At 45.3% G+C, this 17,783-nt stretch overlaps 1 protein-coding gene across 3 annotated transcripts in view; it reads left to right on the forward strand.

The window, feature by feature from the left end:
* The first annotated feature begins 981 nt into the window (after nucleotides 1–981).
* The window catches only part of NAB1 (NGFI-A binding protein 1), a 46,308-nt gene continuing 29,506 nt past the window's right edge, over nucleotides 982–17,783 (forward strand). The window contains exons 1-3 of one of the 3 annotated variants that reach the window (XM_064718406.1): nucleotides 1,001–1,111; nucleotides 10,233–10,443; nucleotides 11,298–11,472. The gene's annotated coding sequence lies outside the window, so the exon portion shown is untranslated. Of the gene's footprint in view, nucleotides 1,112–10,232; nucleotides 10,444–11,297; nucleotides 11,473–17,783 lie in introns of all 3 variants that reach the window. The other 2 variants (XM_064718404.1, XM_064718407.1) reach the window with 2 other exon arrangements.

The following is a 17,783-nucleotide window of genomic DNA, read 5'->3' on the forward strand; positions in this document are numbered from 1 at the left end:
TTCTTGACAGTATTTTTTCTGGGAAGGGAGACACTCTGCATTCAGTTCTCGCTTGTATTTTCATTTTTAGAGCTCTTAGCACTTCACCGCTAATTAACTTTCAATAACTGTCGTAGGGTTACAGTTAGTCAGCATGAATCAGACAGAAAATGTAGCTTTAGGGGACCACACTCTGTCAAAAACTATTAGAAACCTTTGCTTGATTTCCGAGGAGAATATACTCGCTCAAGCAGGATATAGCAGCTATTAGGCAGCGTTCTCCTGCAGTAAGAAATCCTCAATAAAAGAGACTCGGTGGTTTTGGTAACAGCCCTCTTTTCAGGGTGGCTCTGAGTAATTATGCAGCATTTTCCTTTCTTCCCATTTGTTTGTCTGGTTTCCTAAATGGTGGTGGTGCTCAGGCCAAAGCTGGGTTTCTGAACTTAAAGGTGGTATTTTTATCTGTTGGCTCACAAATATAATTCAAAATACGGGGAGAAGAGGGAGGTCACTTATAGGGGCAGGCCAGCTCTGCCCTTCCCAGGCGTTTTCAGCTGTGGAAAATTGAGTGAGAACTGCTTTTGGCTGGGAGCACTCATGGGAAGACTTAGCTGTGGCAGGCAGCAGTGCTGTTGGTCCCAGCCATGGGGCACATTCCTGGGATGCAGCATGCAGAGCTCTCAGGCTCCATGCATGACAAATTGACACTTTATTAATGGGGAATGAGGAAGGGGAGCAGTGCAGAGCCACATCCACAGCATGTGTTTTCCTCCCAGGCTTTTGGAGCCCTGCCACCCCATACACTCTGACCCCTAAAACACTCAACATCATCCACAGTGCCCTCATCTAGGTGTGTAAAAGCTGGCTGCAGTATTAGATGGGATACCAGATCCTCTCGATGCTGTTAATCCATGTTGTTCCACAGAGGCCCCAGGTGCTCCCTGCTGGTGATTTATTGGCCTGTGCAGCAGGAATAGGCCCCAGCTGTGTAAGGTGGGGAGGGAGCTCCTCTGTGCTCCCAAAGCCCTGCCTGCCTTGTGTCTCGTGCTGTTGGAGGCAGCCCCAGTTCCCTGCAGCACCTGCAAGGCCAGGCTGAGGAGCAGGCACTCGAGTCCCATTCCCACCCCACGAGGTAATGCTCATTGCCCACTTGCAGCCTGCTCTCTACTTTCTAGCTAGAGCTTATAGAGGCTTTCAATTTCCAGGTGTGCTGTTAAAAATCTCAACACATTGCTCTGGATGACTAAGGATGCTTCCTATGGTTTATTTAATTTTTCTTTTTTTCCCCTTTGCCCTCCCTTCCCCCTCCTTACGTCAGCAGTGGGTATAATTTGTTTGCAGGGTTCCAGGGTGTTTCATCTTTCTTTGGCTAGCCCCAAGTGCAGGGGGTTTGTTGAAGCAACAGCACTCTTGATTTCTTAGAGCTGGTATGTGGGTGTTGGATTGTGTCATTCGTAGGAGGTGAACGTCAAAGGAAGCGGATCAACTGCTGGAGGTTTGTGAGCCAGGTACTTAATATTTGGTTTCCTGGAAAAGCAAGGAAAAATAGTAAAACAGGCAGCCTTTGAGTCTTTAGTTTTCCCATGTAATCAGATTAACACAATACCTGTGCGTGCTCGAGAAAAGTTTGGGTTGGTTTTGGTTTGGTTGGGTTGGTTTTCTCCCCTTGGTTTATTTAGGATGGAGGATGACTGTATTTTCCTTTAAATAGTTTCACTTGTTTTGGTGGATTCTGTTGAATGTTTATTCCAGTAATACAAATAATTTGTGTTCTGTTAGGGCCCTCACAAATAATGCAATTCATTATCAGGTACATTATGTTGTCTTTTTATTTGATGTAAAATGGGGCCTTTGAGTTAAATTTAGATAGAAGAGCTATTTGAGACTATTTTGTTCATCTCCAACTGTTTTTTTCAGAAGTGCATTAGTCTGAAGTATTTCATGGGCAAAATACTGAGTTATTTTGGGGACAGACAAATTGTCTACAAAAGAAAAGTATAGCTGCTTATTTTTACAGTAGTTTTAGGGTAATTGCTGTTTTATTTGACAAGTGTAGATACCAAGGTAGATAGAAAATTCCAGCAGAGTGCTTTCTCCTAAACTGCTCTAGGGAGCAGGTATCTCTTCCAGTCCTTGTTCAGGCTAAGCTTAAAAATTAAATAGGACAGAGGTGCCCTTAAAAAAATTATTTATCCATCTTAGGGATTAGGCAAAAGGACTGTAGCCGCTTTCTTGGCATTTTCCCTTATGCTCATTTTCCCATGGCTGTCAAAGGGATCTGTAGGTCAGGGGAAGGAAGGCTGATGGTGAAGCGTTCATAGAAGGACTTTTCTGTAATCACTGGAAAAACAGTCCTTCCCTCTGACTTCAGCAAAGCATTGTGGTGTGAATTTATGGATCTCATTGATATTTCTCCTGATTTACACAACAGTAAGCAGTATGTAAGCATAACAGTAAGTTAAGTAGCAGTGGGCCTTAAATATTTATCTGGTTTATTTTTGGAATGGCAGTTGCAGCTATTTATAGAGCAAGGAAGCAGTGATACAAATCTGACTGGATTCCTTCTTTGCTTTGAATCTGTGAGAGAGAAGCAGTTTGGGCTTTTTGACCACAAGCTCTTATATATTATGTTAAATTTGCACTGATTAATAGGTTATAAGCTTCTTTTTTCAAGAGGTTCTGAACCCCTGCTTACAAGTATGAGGGATTTTGTTACCTCTGTAAAGGAGCCTTGATGCAGCCTAAGAGCAGCTGTGAGAGTGCCCTGTGCTGCTGTGCAGCACTGATACCTTACATGGATTTATCCATGGGGAATGGTCCCAAGAGAAAACACATTTGTGGTGCTTACCCAGAAAACCCAGAATGGAACATGTTCTCCTGTGGGAGGCTGTGCTGGGTGTGGGATGGGTGGATGGGGGTGCTGCTGTGAGGGAGCCTGTGTCTGTGCCAGTGTGCTGGGGAGGGACATTCCCTCTGGTGGATGGAGATGCCAGAAGTGAGCGTGCCAGTAGTGTGTGCTGACTCAGAAATCAGCACTTCTGGCTCTTAGGCCACTGGTTGATGCATGGCTTAGCTTAGTTGTTACCTAAATCTGTTATTTCCTTTTGATTCCAAATGGTTTGGAATCCACTGATGTTGACATGCTGACTGAATCTCAGACTCCTGGGCTTCACTGCAGCTGGACAGCCCTCACCCCATACAGACAGGCAGGTCAGCACCTGGCAGGACCAGTTTTATTGCTGCATCCCTCCTGTGGAGAAAGAGGGCTTGCCCACTGTCATGGACTTCAAAACATCCCTCTGTGTTTCATTTAAAAACTCACCTTGAGAGCCTGGGAAGGAAAGAGGACTCACAGAAGTAGTCAACCCCCTGTGTTTGCTATGAGAAACCACAGAAGGTGGTATGGTTCTGTAAGGAGGCCATGGGAGCAATATTTATTTATGGATAAGTGCATGTCTGTCTGTCTTGTGCCTTCAGATTTATCTTTATACTGACTGTTGTTTCCACATTTACACAGTAGCCTTTAGTGATTGTCCTGGGATTTGACCAATCACTTTTGGAAGAATGAATTGCTAGTACTGTTAAACAAACGTGAAAAGAATTATTCTCTTTCCAGCGTTTCTTGAAATTAAATTTTAGCCCTGGTGTGCTCAACTACCTTCAGGATTAATCTCTGTATTGTCAAAGGAGCCTGTCAAGCCCTTTTAGATCAAAGGAGGCTGTTTTCTATTAAGAAGGTTGTGATGATGTTTTCCAGCTCTTGGGTACAACACAAAGGCAGCCTGTGGCTCCCCACTGCTGTTTGACCCGTTAAGTTTTTGAGTGTCTTGCTGCTTTCTATTTTCTTTGTGTGAGCTCTGCCAGGTCCAGCTCAGGCAGGTGGCCACTGGCACAGCCATAACCAGGCACCTCTAACCCACCTGAAATACCTCCTTGCTCTCTCAGAGCCTGTCTGCTCAGGGTTGTTGATGGTTTCTTTTCACAGCTCGCTGTTCCTTACAGCCTGCACCCGTGTGGAATCCACCGGTGTGCAATTCCTGTGGCTGGCAGGGCACGCTGCCTTGGCATGCTTCCCTCCCTTCCCAGGATGCCTGGCCTTCTGAAATTCCTACTTTTCCTGCTTTCAGATACAGTCCTCTGTCATTACACATTTTCTGTGCACTTCTGAACAGGATGCTTAATGACTTTTTTTTCCCCTCACCAGCTCAGAATTTTTTGACTGCTGCATTTGTTCTATTTGAATACAAACATGGGAGAGACCAAGAAATGAGTGCTATGGAATGATTAGGTAGAGATATGCCAGTGGCTTTGCCTGATTAATGGATTTACATTGTACATTACTCATAGGCAGCTTTCCAATGTCTTTCTCTAAAACAAGGTAATTTGCTTAAAGGGCTATCTTTTTGTAAAATGCTGATAAGCGAGCCATAATTGTTGCATGTATGGACATCTAGGCAGGGAGAGCCAGCATAGGATGTACAGTCATTTTGCCCCTGCTAGTCACAGCCATTTCTGCAGGTACTTGAGGAATGCAGGATGTGCCCCAAATAGATTTTAACAATTATTCCCTGATGGAGTCATTTCAGCCTCTCCTGACATCCGTACTAGCTCCTGCTGGCAACAACAGGATCTTTGTGATGGTGACTGCAGCAGAGTACAAAAGCTTTTCTTCTCCTTTCGTGCCAGACAGCAAGTGAAGGTAAAGACTTGCTGTGCTGACTCAGAGGAAAGGTTGAACAAGCTTGGGCTCCTGCCTCTGACAGTGGCCAGAGAATCTTCAAGAAAGTCACTTCTCCCTGATTCATGCTCTTCACAAAGTGAGTGTTTCCAGCTCTGGCATCTATTCTGACAGGATGAGAAAGGATAACACAAAGAAAGAGTGGCAAGGTGAGGAGAGAGGCTTACTCTTCAAAGTACCAGCAGGCTTTAGTTTTCTGATCTGGTGCCAAATGCAACAAAGGTACTTGCCAAATGCCCTTGCAGTAGGACTTGTCCAGGGGCTTTACAGCTTTGCACCTCTCTCTCTCTGTGTCCTGCTGCTCTGATTCTGTTGGAGTCAGTGGGATTGCTCTGCTGCTGATCCTGTGTGAAAATCTGGCTTCTCCTGGCTGCAGGGCACATCTCCAGAGTGTGAAAGAGCAGGAGAGCCCAGTTCATGCCATTAGCAGGGCAAGGTGTAGGTGAGAGCTGCAAGTTCTCCTTGGCTGTTTGGGACTGGGGAAGGACACGTCCTTCCTGCTAAGCAGGGAGACAGCCTGGTTTATCTGCTGTCCGGTTTACCACAGTGTGGAGTGAGCACACCTGCAGAAAGTGAGGGGTGATGCTGGGCTGGTCCTTGTGGTTCCTGCCATCTACTCATGACCAGCCTTGTCTCATGCTCCAATTTCCTCTGGATGTGGAGCCACATTCAGTGTTGTAATAAATCTGCCAAAGGTTGTGGCATCAGTACCTGAGGCACAGGTGCCTGGAGGAGGATTAGGATGCTGGATGATATGTGTATATAATGCTGAAAATACACAAGAGATGCAGGGACAAGAGTGACTCCAGGCTGAAAGTCAAAACTCCTTTTCCAAGCACTTTCAGCTTTTTTAATTGCACAGCATTCCTCTGGCCTTTGCAATTCTATACTATGGATATGAATGCAAAAGGATATAAAATATTTATGTCAAAGTGTTGAAGTTAACTGGGGACTGAGTTTCTGGCTTGGATACTTTCTTTCACTGCTGAGGGGAAAAGAACCCCACCTTTTTAAGCTGTTAATTTCAAAACCAGCATGGTCTGGGAAAAAGAGCTTTTCTTCTGTGTCATTACACTTTAAGTTTGTTCTCAGAACTGCATGTCCAAAGGAAAGCATCCCTAGGCAGGTGTTGTTTGCCAGCTGACTTGGACCTTTGGCACCTCCCAGCTCTGAGCAAGCTTCCTTGGTGTGGAGACATGCCAGAGTGAGCTTGCAAGCACAGTTCCCTGCTTCAAAGGAGTTCCAATAGCAAACACACAAGGAGATCCTGCCAGCTCCATGAGCCAAGCAGGCTGCAGTCTGAAGAGGTCAGAAACAATTTAGACACACCTGGAAATACTCATAAAGCCCTTGGGCCTTGTCATTATTGCTCAAGGTGTCCAGCAGCTCTGCAAACATTCAGAGGGTGTCTGAGCCAGGCAGGTGTGGCTTCAGCAGCTTGTATGCCCAAATAAACTCAGCAGGCTGGAATCACACAGTTAATGCTTGTCCATTTCTTAATTTGTTTTTATCTAAGTGTCTATAATCCTTGTAGGGAGATAAGATGTTGGGTGATGCTTTTCCACACGTAGAGAGGACAGGGATAAAAATATCCACAGTTGTGTTCAAAGACAGCAGGGAAAAAGCAGCTCCTGCTGGCATCAGGCCAGGGCAGAAACATCCTACTGCCTCCTGCCCTTCCAATTCCAACACTGCCTTTGTCAGCAGCAGCAGCATCTTCCAGCCCAAAACACCCATGCTCACTGAGCTGATCGTGTGTGGCCACAGGATCCCTTAAGACAGGGTATTGCCACTTGCTGAGTATTAAGAAACTTCTAAAACATCCCTAAGTGGCCAAAACTTGCAGTGCTCTAAATTATTGTCCAATGTTCTGTAGGCATGTATTGCTCTGCAAATGTTCCCTGTTGTTGGTTTTGCTTCCAAGCTGTGCATCCAAGCCAGGTGCTATATTAGTTTCTTTTGCTGTGACTCATAGCACCACAGCCCTGAGAGAGACCATTGCTACATCCACTGAAAAATGGAGGCTTCAAACCTTTGAAGAAAAAAAATGGGAAGGTTGTGGAAGGGTGACCTGTCGTGGGCACAGAAGTTAAAAATGGGGGGAAACAGGAACAGGGGAGCAATACCTGGGGTGTTCCTGAGCCCTTCCCAGCAGAAAGGAACATATTTGGGTGCACTGACTCCCTTTATTTGAAGGATAATGAGCTGTTGAGCTCTGAAGTCTTACCTAGGTGGCTAATGTGTGATTGGGATGCCCAGCAGTGGGGCTGAGTGCTGAGGTATTCCACACTGGGTCTGCACTGCTGTGGAGCTCAACCCTCTGGGTCTGCACTGCTGTGGAACACAACCCTCTGGGTCTGCACTGCTGTGGAACACAACCCTCTGGGTCTGCACTGTTGTGGAACACAACCCTCTGCGTCTGCACTGCTGTGGAACACAACCCTCTGCGTCTGCACTGCTGTGGAACACAACCCTCTGCGTCTGCACTGTTGTGGAACACAACCCTCTGCGTCTGCACTGTTGTGCTGCAGCTGGGACCAGCTTTCAGTGGGGAAGCAGACCAGCTGCTGCTGCTCTTGTTCTGAGCACTCACAAATGGAATTTTCTCCCTCATGAGAAACACCGATGACATTTAAAGTGTTTTGATGCAAAGCAATGGTGTTACAGCTACTGTGCTGTTTCTGATTTAGTAGGATTTATATTTCCAGTGTGACTAACAGGTAGCCAGTGCAAACCTTGCTGTGGATTGTTTGGTGTTCCTCAGAACCAGATGTTCTTCAGTCAGGGTCTCTTGTTCCCTGATGCTGCAGAACACCATGCCCTTCCCAGTCCAAAGGCAGCATTCCTGCTTTGTTCACTGCTGGCACTTTCAGGAAAGAAATTCTTCAGTTTCAGGATGAAATAATTCCTCCCCAGTTGTTTTCAGCTGTAAGTTTTCAGTGTATTGGGAGCAGAATGTCAGACTGGTACTGTGTGGGGCATGGCACGTGGATCTGCAGGACCTTTTTTGTATTAGAGGCAAGAAGAGACCCTGAAAGGCCTAAATGGCACCGAGAGAAGGTGATACCAGGACTAGGCAGAGTGAGGGTCATTCAATGCAGTGCCAGCATGGATGGGATATGGGTGAGCTGGGCTTAAAGAGTCTTGGTTTGGCTATTGGTCCTCTCAAGTGAGGCTTGACTACAAATCATGACCCTCGGGCAGTTTGGAACTAGGATTTCTTGCTTAGAGATGGAATATTCCCTGCCACAGAAACTGCATTAACTTCTTTAGTGACAGTTTGTAACACACATCCTGGCTGTTTAATTGGATTTATCATGGCTATTGGGAGCATAAATGTGTTTACAGATTTGTTTTGAAAGCTTTTTTGTGTGTTTTTCTCATAGCAAGTCAACTTCCATGTGGTGCAATTATGTTCAAGATGTTCCCTGTAGCACTGGAATAATGTCAGATTATACTGTGTGTGCATGTTGTTCTTCGAAAGGATTTTATCTGAGGCATGATACACTGTGGCAGGAGGAGAAAAGGAGCTTAGGTTTTATGAAGAGAGGTATAAAAAGCTTAAAACACAAAAAATTCTGTCAAATCCTGTTTCCTTATTATAGGAAATATTTGACTCTGTCTATTGAAATGTGAAACTTTTTCCCCTTTAACTTCCTTCCTGCTCCATCCAGCTCTGCCAGAACTCAGTGCACACAGCTTGCCACTGCTGTGCCACAGCCTTTCCAGCATTGAAAGGCTGAGGCAAATGCAGCAAGACATTTCAGAGACAAGCATTTAGGGGAAATGAAAGAAGAGATGCCTTTCATTTGTTTGAAAAGGGTCTTAGGTTTTCTTTGGTTCACGGTGTGGCCTGGCAGGTTGCAGTGTGTTTGATGCAGTGGTGCAGGAGGCCCATGTGAAGCCTGCTCACATCCCCAGCCACAGAGCTGGCTCCAGAGGGATGCTGGGGTACAGGAACCACCCTTGGGTGTCAGGGGCTGCAGCACACAGTGCTTTCTGTTAGATCTGTCTTCTTTTTTTCTTTATTTCTTTCATTAGTAGTATTATTAATTTGGATAACATTGCAACTTAACGTGCAATTTCCTGTCTGATGGCAGTTCAGATATTAAATGTCACATCTGCCTGCTACTTCAATCCTTAACTATGACAAGTTTTCCCAGCACTTCTAAAAGAGACAGTTGTGATATGTTTCACTCCCTGCTGAATGATAGTCAGAACCCCAAATTTGTTCCATGACCCATTATTATTATTATTACTACTACTCCTAATTGTTGTTATTAGTAAGCCTTGTAAGAGGAGTTGCTTGGAACAGCAGCACAGCACCTCTCCCTAACGTGGGAAAGGGTTTTCAGATGTCACTGTTTGAAGCCTGTCACTCTGAGAAAGGAAAGCTGTGACCAACACACGAAGTTGCCCTGAAGGATGACTTTCAGAGACGTGTCTCTGCTCTTTCCTGCTGCCTCCCAAGTCCATCCCCTCCCCACAGAGCCTCTCTGTCCCAGGGAAAGCTGCCAAGCCTTGGCTGAGGTCGGCAATGCCATAAACAATGCAGGCATTTGAAAACGAGAAAGCTCAAAGCTCCTGTTGTGGTGACCAAAGGGATGGATGGAAAGATCAAAGGAGAGGACACACAGCTTGGGAGGGTGCAGTGGGTTTTGGAAGCAAGCAGCAGTCAGGCTCAGTGCCTGTGATGCACAGAGCATTGCTGCTGTGCCACAAAAGTGCTGATGGAAAGGCACGAGGAGCTTGCAGCTGTGCTTTGCTTCTCAAGGAGCTCCAGGCAATGACCTGCCTTTCTGTCACAAGCTCTAATGAGGTAAGGGAGTAGGAGAAGGGATTCAGGCACAGCAGAGCTCAGTGGAAAGGGAAATCCATATGGCAGTTGCTCACTAGAAACAAAGCTGAGTGATTTTTGGCAATCAGATTTCTGGTGGCCCCGTGTGGATTCCCACCCCTGAGAGTGGCAGCAGAGCTGAGAGCAGGGCAGTGCAACTCCATGCAAGCTTCAGGTAACAGTTCCCATTGGCTCAGCAAACCCCAATCTGCAGATCTGCTTTGCCAGTTGAAAATTTGGCCTTGATTTTAAAGAAGGGAAAAAAAACCATAAAAAAGATAAAAGCCTGAAGCTCTGGGCAGGTATGTAAGAATGTACAAACACACCTTTGTGGGCTTAATCAGGTAGATATTTGTCAAATTTTCCAGAATAGTTTGTATATTCAGAAGAAAATCACCTTTAAAAATCAGCATGCTTTGCCGAAACTTGGCGTGCAGACCATTTTACAAAATTTGGGTTTTTACCCTTCTTCAGTCAGAGTAAAAAGCTTGAAAGATGAGCTGCTTGAAAGCATTTCACAAGACCCATGAGTCATGCAAAATCCTATCGCATTTTTCCTCTGCTTGAAATCACACAAGTTACGAATGCTAGAAGAGTTATTAGATGATAGATAAAGAATGCTGCACAATGGGTTGGTGAAAATAAATAAATAAATAAAACCCCCTAATTTTCCTCCAGCTTCTAATTCCCTGGGGAAGACTTCAAGAGGCAAGAGTGGATTATCACAGCTCACCCTCAAAAAGGAGTGGCATGCAGCTGCATCCCTTGCAGAGCTGCTATTCCTTCTCTTGGTTTCTTCAGTGCTCCAGGCAAAAGGAGATTTTAAAACCACTCCTTTATCTAGCACAGTTAATTTCCCCACCCTGTACCAGCTCAGCTTCTCTGGCAGGTATGTTGGGGGATGGTGGACCCAAGCTTTCATCTGCTCCCAAGTCTCCTGCTAACAAAATTGCCCGTTTGTGATCCCACTGAACCTGCTCTGTACCCAGAGAGGCAGGGAGAAGGTGACACTGTGTTTATGTAACTCAGCTCTACCAGTGCTGCCACTTCTGTCCTGTTAGGATACCTGTATCCCCCAGGTATTTTTATTACTAGAACAAATCCTGCCTGGAACTACTGCTGGGAGCTGTGGGTAAGTGCTAGGCTGGCCTTCCAACTTTTTCCCCCCATATTTATCTCTTATGCCCCTGTCACTTCTGAAATCCTTCTCCTTTTAGTTTCTTTTCCCTGCAATGCTGTGGTTGGGCTTCCCAGATGTGTTCCTTGTTGATCAGGCATTTCTAAACACAGAGGAGGAATTGCAGGAAAGCACTAGGCAGTGGGTCCTGTGTGACCATAAACCATAAAAACATTTAATCAGATGGAAAGTCTTGCTTTCTATTTCAGTCACCACTTTTTGGAGCATATATTAGAGGTCAGAAATTAATTTTGGCACAAATAAAGTAAATTCAAGCAAGAGGAGAAACATGTGCCATTTTTGTCAGTATTTTGTGGGGGAAAAAACAACCAGCTGAGGGAAAACAATTATTTTTAATTGCTTACATGATTGAAAAATGTATGATTAAGCTGGTGTTTAGCTGAGGGAAAACAGTGTAGTTCAGTGACTTTGCACGTGGTACAGAGATGAATTGTTCTGCTTCTCAACAAACCTGAAACATTCTCACTGTTCAAGAGTTTTCTAATGACCTCTCATTGCTACCTTTTTCAGGTTCCCTTTTTCACACATTTTTTTCTTTCCCACAGTGATTTCATCCTCTCTCCAAACAGTTCCCTCTGGAGAAAAGACAATGGAAAAGAGAAATGCAGTGGCAACCTTTGGGCATTCAGCCTCTTCCTTCTTCCCAGCACGGTGTGGGATCTGCCATCTGATCTTCCCTCCAGCAGAACATGTGAAGGGTCAGTGAAAGCCTTGAAACAGGTAAAATTAAACCTGTCCTACTTTTGGAAGGTTGCAAAATTGCACACGTTGTAAGGAACAGTGATACTAATTTACTGTAGAATCTTCTGTGTATGTTAATGAGCTAGGTTTTGCCAGTGCTAAAAATAAATCTCAGTGTAGAAAAGGCTTGCAGAATGAGCAAAATTGCTCATTACCAAGAAAAAAAGTTCATCTGGTGTCAAAAACACTGGGCCATGTTAGATCTCCAGCTGTTTCTTTTGGCTAACACCAGACCAACTTATCCCTGCTCCTGAAGGTAGTGGGTGTACAGTTTTAATGTCTTCCACAGTGAGGGTGGTTTTACAAGACTTCTCAAAACAGGTAAGAAGATGCACCAACTCAAGGTAACTCAGCCTAATTATTTGGATTTAAATTTTCTGCGTCAAAGTTCAGCCAGAAAGTTTAATTACAGGAAATGTTAGGTAAGGGATGAAGCTCCCAGCCCTGATAGCATTCATCACCTTGGGATGGATCAGCACCTTAACCAGATCATATACTGTTCTGTTTTTGAAAAGATGGCAGTGAATTTTGGAAAGAGAAAGGCTTATAAAGTGATTATTGGAGTCAATTTTGCAGCCATTCACACAATACTCAAAGGTGACCATGTCTTTTCTGCTTTGTTTTCTTAGCAAACCCTTTGGAAGAGGTTGTATTCTGTGTGTATTTCAGCTGTATTTCAGTGTATTCAGTGGGATTTTATTTGGATGTGACCTTTCTCAGTGATGTCCAACTTGCACAGAGGAAAGCAAAGCTGCAGGCTTGGTTTTTGCTTGCCTGTTACTAAAGCCCAGGTCTCACATGTCTGCGTTGGCCAGCAGTCACTTTGTGACAGATCACCAGGCTAGGCTTTGCTCCCTTTCACCCAGCTGTCACTGCTGCTCTCTAAGGCACCACCACCTAGGCTGTATGTCAGGAAAAGGCAAAATGTGCTGGTCTGCCTCAAGGAAGCAGCTACAGAAGAAAGCAGAGGACTCCTTACTCTAGATCCCACAGAGGTGGCCACTGGTGGCACTGGGGACAGCTGCTGGAGCTGGTGATGTGTGCTGTGTGCTCCCAGCTCCCCCAGAGGGTGTTGCTTTGGTGCAAGGATCTGAGGTGATCACACGTGTCTTGGTGGGTTAGAGAAAGAAAATTTATGGTTTGTTTATGTTTTATTTATGTGTCAGTAGCACCAGGATGGGTCAGAACCCCCTGGTGCTGCAAGACACCCCCAGATTCAGGGGATTGGGAGTGAATGTGTGAATTCAGCAGGGACAGAATCACAAAACTGTCTAAGCTGGAAGGGGCCCACAAGGATCATCAAATCCAACTCTTCAATGCTTCAAAACCAATACAGTGATTTTGATGAACGGATACAGAGTTTAGCAGAAAAAATAACACTCCCTCTTTTCCAAAGAGAGGGACTTGTAGGCATTGAGTCAGGGCTGCCTTAAAAGACAGCAAACTGCCTGCTTTATAGGTTGGGACAGATGTTTTGCCATGTGAAGAGCACTTTGTGTAAAATGCAAAGTGTGTGTTTCTTTGTTGTTGTGCAGTGGATGTTCCCTGTGCTGGTGTGTCGCCATGGTGCTCGACTGGGGAAGCTGAACATCAAAAGCTTTAGGGAGCTGTATGGCTCAATTGTTTCTGCTTTCATCATCCATTAAAAAAAATCTAAATGGAAGATGAGAACCTGCCTGCCTTAGGTTCATATGGAAGCAATTGCAGGACCAAGCAGCAGCAGGGCACTTTCTCAAAGATGAGTAGATGGTTGGGCCTCTACAGGAAATCTGCAGCAAACAGATAATTCAAAAATAACTTTTTGAGACTATGGGATGTACATGAAAAGAAATAGCTAATCAGAAGGAGAAAACACTGAAAGGAAACATCTGATGTCAGAAGCTCTTGGCTTTCATTCTGATCTTCTTGTTTTTTTCTGTATATAGCTTTTAGAGTGCCCTTAAGTCTTCTCAAAAGGTTAGCACTCTTCCAGTGGCATTAGAGAGGCTGAGATGATATTTGCAATGAGGGTAAGTGACTCTCTTGAGGTTTTGGCACCCACAGCTCCAGATTAACTGGAAATGTAGGCATTTAGTAAATCTGAAAATAAGTGCCTCTTGGCCCTGTGCACTTCAGAGAAGTCAACTGGAGTTTTGTGAGAGAGACCAGAGCAGGAACACAGTATATTTCACATAAGGGATGCATTTTTACAAAAATTAGGCCCCCCAGAATGAATGCCAGCTAATAAGGTAGTGGCCTCCATTCTTTTTGTCCAGACTATCTCATCAATGGAAGTCTGGGAAGCCCTGCTGTTAGTTCCATTGATGGGAAAAGCGAGATTTCCCTTTCTGGTATTAGTTTTGGCTGACCAGAGGTGTAATTCTTACAAATTTCTGTTATTCAAAATTTCCTTGGGTTTCCAGTTTCCAGGGTAAAAGAGCTCCATTTGAGGTCCAGAGTGGATTAAACAGTGAGTGCTAATCCAGACCTGGTTTTTGAGATGCTGCACTGGTAGGGAGATGGCTTCAACCAGGGTAAGGTGGAAGGAGGGACCTGAGAATCAAAAACCAGTACAGGAGACAGAAGGATAATACCAATGAGGCATATCTCATCTACACAGCTCTGTCTCAGTTGTACATAAATGTTCCCTGCCTCCCCAGCAGTCACTAACCCACTGATTTCTTTCAGAAAGTAAATCCTTGACAGACTTGAAATGATGAGTAATGACTCCACTTTCTTCCATTCCAGCTGCCACACAGGCAGTACGTTGGTTGCTCATTGACCCAGCAAAATTGAATTTGAATGTCTTCCCCTTCTCCTGTTGTCCCATGTCTACCCTATCACTTACCAGCTGCTTGCTGCTATGGCACAGTGGGACCACCTTCTCTCAGCAGGCACTGTAATTGTTTTTTACAAGAAAGAAAACGCTGGTAGGCAGTGGTACACGTCTAGGGAAAATGTCAGCACTTAAACCTGAGCCTTGCTTTTCCCTCTGAGCTGTCAGAGCTGGATCCTCTGCCCTTCCTTACAAGTGGGTTTGAGGAGGTGGTTGTTTTGGCTGGAATTGGAAAGGCACAGGTGGTACCACCAGCTGTAAATTGGAGGAGGCACTTCCTGATTATGACCACTGCCTACACACAGATCACTGCCAAGAGAGGAGCTGGAAGGCACAGAAGCCTTCTCCTTACTTGGGAAAGGAGGGTAGTCATCACTCCCCTCTCCTGCAGGCTTTCACCTGTACACTTTGGGCTTCTTTGTCAGTGCTTGGCTTCCTAAAATGCTGTGGTATGAACAACCCTCAGACACCAGTGGGAGATGGATAAACTGAGGCACAGAGTATTTAAATTCATGCATCTAACAGGTACTCGGGTCTGTATATACAAATGCATGGCATGTTTGAAAGCCAGCTTACTTTTTAAAGAGGCTTCAGTATGGATTCAGATGTCTACTTAGCCATGGCAAAGTAAGTGGTGAAAGACTTCCTGACCTCTGCAACATCAAGATTTTGCCCTCTGGCTCTGAATGTCAGTGGTGAAAGGCTTGTACCGAGCTGCAGAGCAAGCACGCACCAGGCTCACCTGTGAGGTGTTTGGAATGTTGCTCTGGGAGTGGGGGGAGGAATTTCAGAGGGCACCAACAGCTGCCTGGTCTCAGCTGCAAGAACACATCCCCATATTTGCACTTATGTATTTTTATTTCCAGGTTACAATTTTTTAATTATTGCCTGGTGCTCACGTCTCCACCTTCACATCATGGAGACCTCTGCTATCTGGTCTTGACTTGCCTTGTCTCCAGGAAAACTGGGCTGCCTTGTCACCCATGTGCTGAAAGCCCTTTCCCTGAGCTGATGCCTTGGCCTCTTGCACCCTCAGTCTTGGTTTCCATTTCTTGTCCTAAACGTGGATCCACAGCATGGATGGATCCACAGCAAGGGAGGGAGAGGCACCGGAGGGTTCACCCACCGCTGCACGCACCACGCCCACCAGCAGCAGGAGAGAGAGAGCCAGATTAAAAGATTAAAGTCCCAAACTGCAAAGCCCCTTGGGCTCCTGATGAGATCTGAGTGCCTGCTGCGAGGCCAAACTCCCACTGTGGGGGTGCAGAGCTGTGTGTGCTGTCGCTCACCAGCTGCTGGCTCCCAGCATCCCCTCACTGGATTTACAGACCAAGAATTAAATAACAAACCAGTTTTGCCCTGAAGGAGGATCCTGAGTGATGCCTGGGCAATACCCAGGGGCTCAGAGGGTGGCTTTATGCTCCCCTCATTGCACACCTGAGTTTTGGGGTTGGTAGCTTTCACTGGCTTGCTTGCTTGTGTTGGGGTGGCTGGATTGCTTTGCTTGGCATGTGGGATGGGGCTGGAGAGGGAGGGGTGGCAGTCAGCAGCATGGTAACCACCCAGAAAGGGTCCTGAGTCCTTTGGTGCCAGCTGGTCACCTCTTAGAGGTCTCTTACAAGCCTCACCCTAGCAAAACTACCACTAGGTGTGTGCTCACAGACAGTGTATTCCCCCCTCCCATTATTTTTTTTCACCCCTCTCACTTGATCTCTATTAGGACTGGGCAAATAATTGCCTTTTGGATTATGGCTGAAAGGCACAGAAGTCAAACTGTCACAAGCACTATTACTGTGTTTCTGTCTGTAATTTTTGTTTGACTAAAGCAGTGAGTCCGAGCCAAAATGATGATTCCAGCATCACCACAGTACTCAGCATGCTGAGCTCTCAAAAGCAATTTTTTCCCAGTTGTTTTTTTTTAAATATTGTTTTAACATTTTTGAGTGTTTTTTTATCAGAAGCAGGTCATTTCAAAATAAAAAGTTCAGCCCTGCTATTTTGAAAGTGTTGAAATAGTACATTTTGGCTTCTCAGGAGTTGTTCCTCCTTCTCCTCCCCGTGCTTTTCAGACGAAGCTCTTTGTCAGACACAGGCTGAAGCTGTGAAGATGTTCAGTTCTGGAGCTCCCTGTTTCAACACATTTCCCAGCTCTGCTTCAGGTGACACTGAAGTACAGTGTGTGCCAGCACCTTCTGGCCCTTGGGGCTGCGTGGTGGCCACACAAGCAGTGCCAGAGTGGCCGTGAGCTGCCCCTGGTGCAGCCCTGCTCTGCCTCCAGCTGAGGAAGCACTGGGATCTGTGCCTCCAGGGAGAATGGCAGCAGGACCTGTGTTTCCCAAGCTGCTGAAACCAAAATATCACACAGGCACAACCCTAAAATGGAGTAAGTTCCAGGTTTCTGCCTGTTTTGGGGAAGAGTAAAGGCTAGGTTTCATCAAAGTCTTTTTGCATTACCTGTATGCTTATAGGTCTTTGTGATGCATCTGTATCTTCCAACTGATTATAATTAGTGCACTGTTTTATTTACATAGGATTAATGTAATTCAAATGACTAGATGAAGTTCTTTGATCTCCAGGGTACAAGAGGTGAGATTATGATGATTTACGATTTTAAACAGTCGCTCCTGGCCATAAAATCTATTCATTTGAAAATCAATAGAAAGATATCACTTGCCATGTTGATGAGATAACTTCCTCTGCCACTCAGCCCTGACCCTACTCTCCTAGCTTGCACCATCCTATCAAGTTTGGATACCTTTTTTTTCCTGGACTCTCCACCTGATTCTGTGCAGCCCCTCTGTGTGTCTGGGGTACTCTCCTCTTAATTTGAAGCCACTTTCAAATTTATATTCTCCAAGCATGCAAACTCTTCTTCAATACTCTTTTCCCAACCATGCATTCAGTCAGATGGTGTAGCTGCCAAAAATATATGCATCTCCATATTTGTTCTTTGTTGCATTGGATGGATTTATAGGTGCAGTGTATGAGAGACTGTAAACTTTCTGATCTCTAACAAGGGCTGTTGTCTGTTCAGCAAGTCCTGCCCATTGCACAATGGCATGAATATTTATGATGCTAAATAATAATGCTTCCCTCTGACCCTCTTCATCAGCAGATCTAACATTGCTTCACTGAGGAAGCAGTCGAATCATTATCCTAATATCCAGATGGGGAAACTGAGGTGCTGCAAGGTGAAATAACTTGTCCAGTGTCAGCAAAGAAGAGCTAGAAAGGGAATGCAGCTGTCTCTGTCCCCAGCTACACGGTACAGCCACTAGATCCTGCAGCCTTCTCAATGACAGCTCATGAAATTTCTCTTTTATGCAATGCATTCTTCTCTATTAACAGCAAGCAATTCCAGTGTTTTCTTCCCAGGTATTAATAGCCTCCCTGAGAAATATGCTTCAACATGCATTTTCAGCAGTATTTGTGTGTGTTGTGCCCCAGCCAGCAGCTGTGACCTGCTGGGAGGAGA

Source organism: Zonotrichia leucophrys, chromosome 7, assembly GCF_028769735.1.
Source record: "Zonotrichia leucophrys gambelii isolate GWCS_2022_RI chromosome 7, RI_Zleu_2.0, whole genome shotgun sequence".
Lineage (NCBI taxonomy): Eukaryota > Metazoa > Chordata > Aves > Passeriformes > Passerellidae > Zonotrichia > Zonotrichia leucophrys.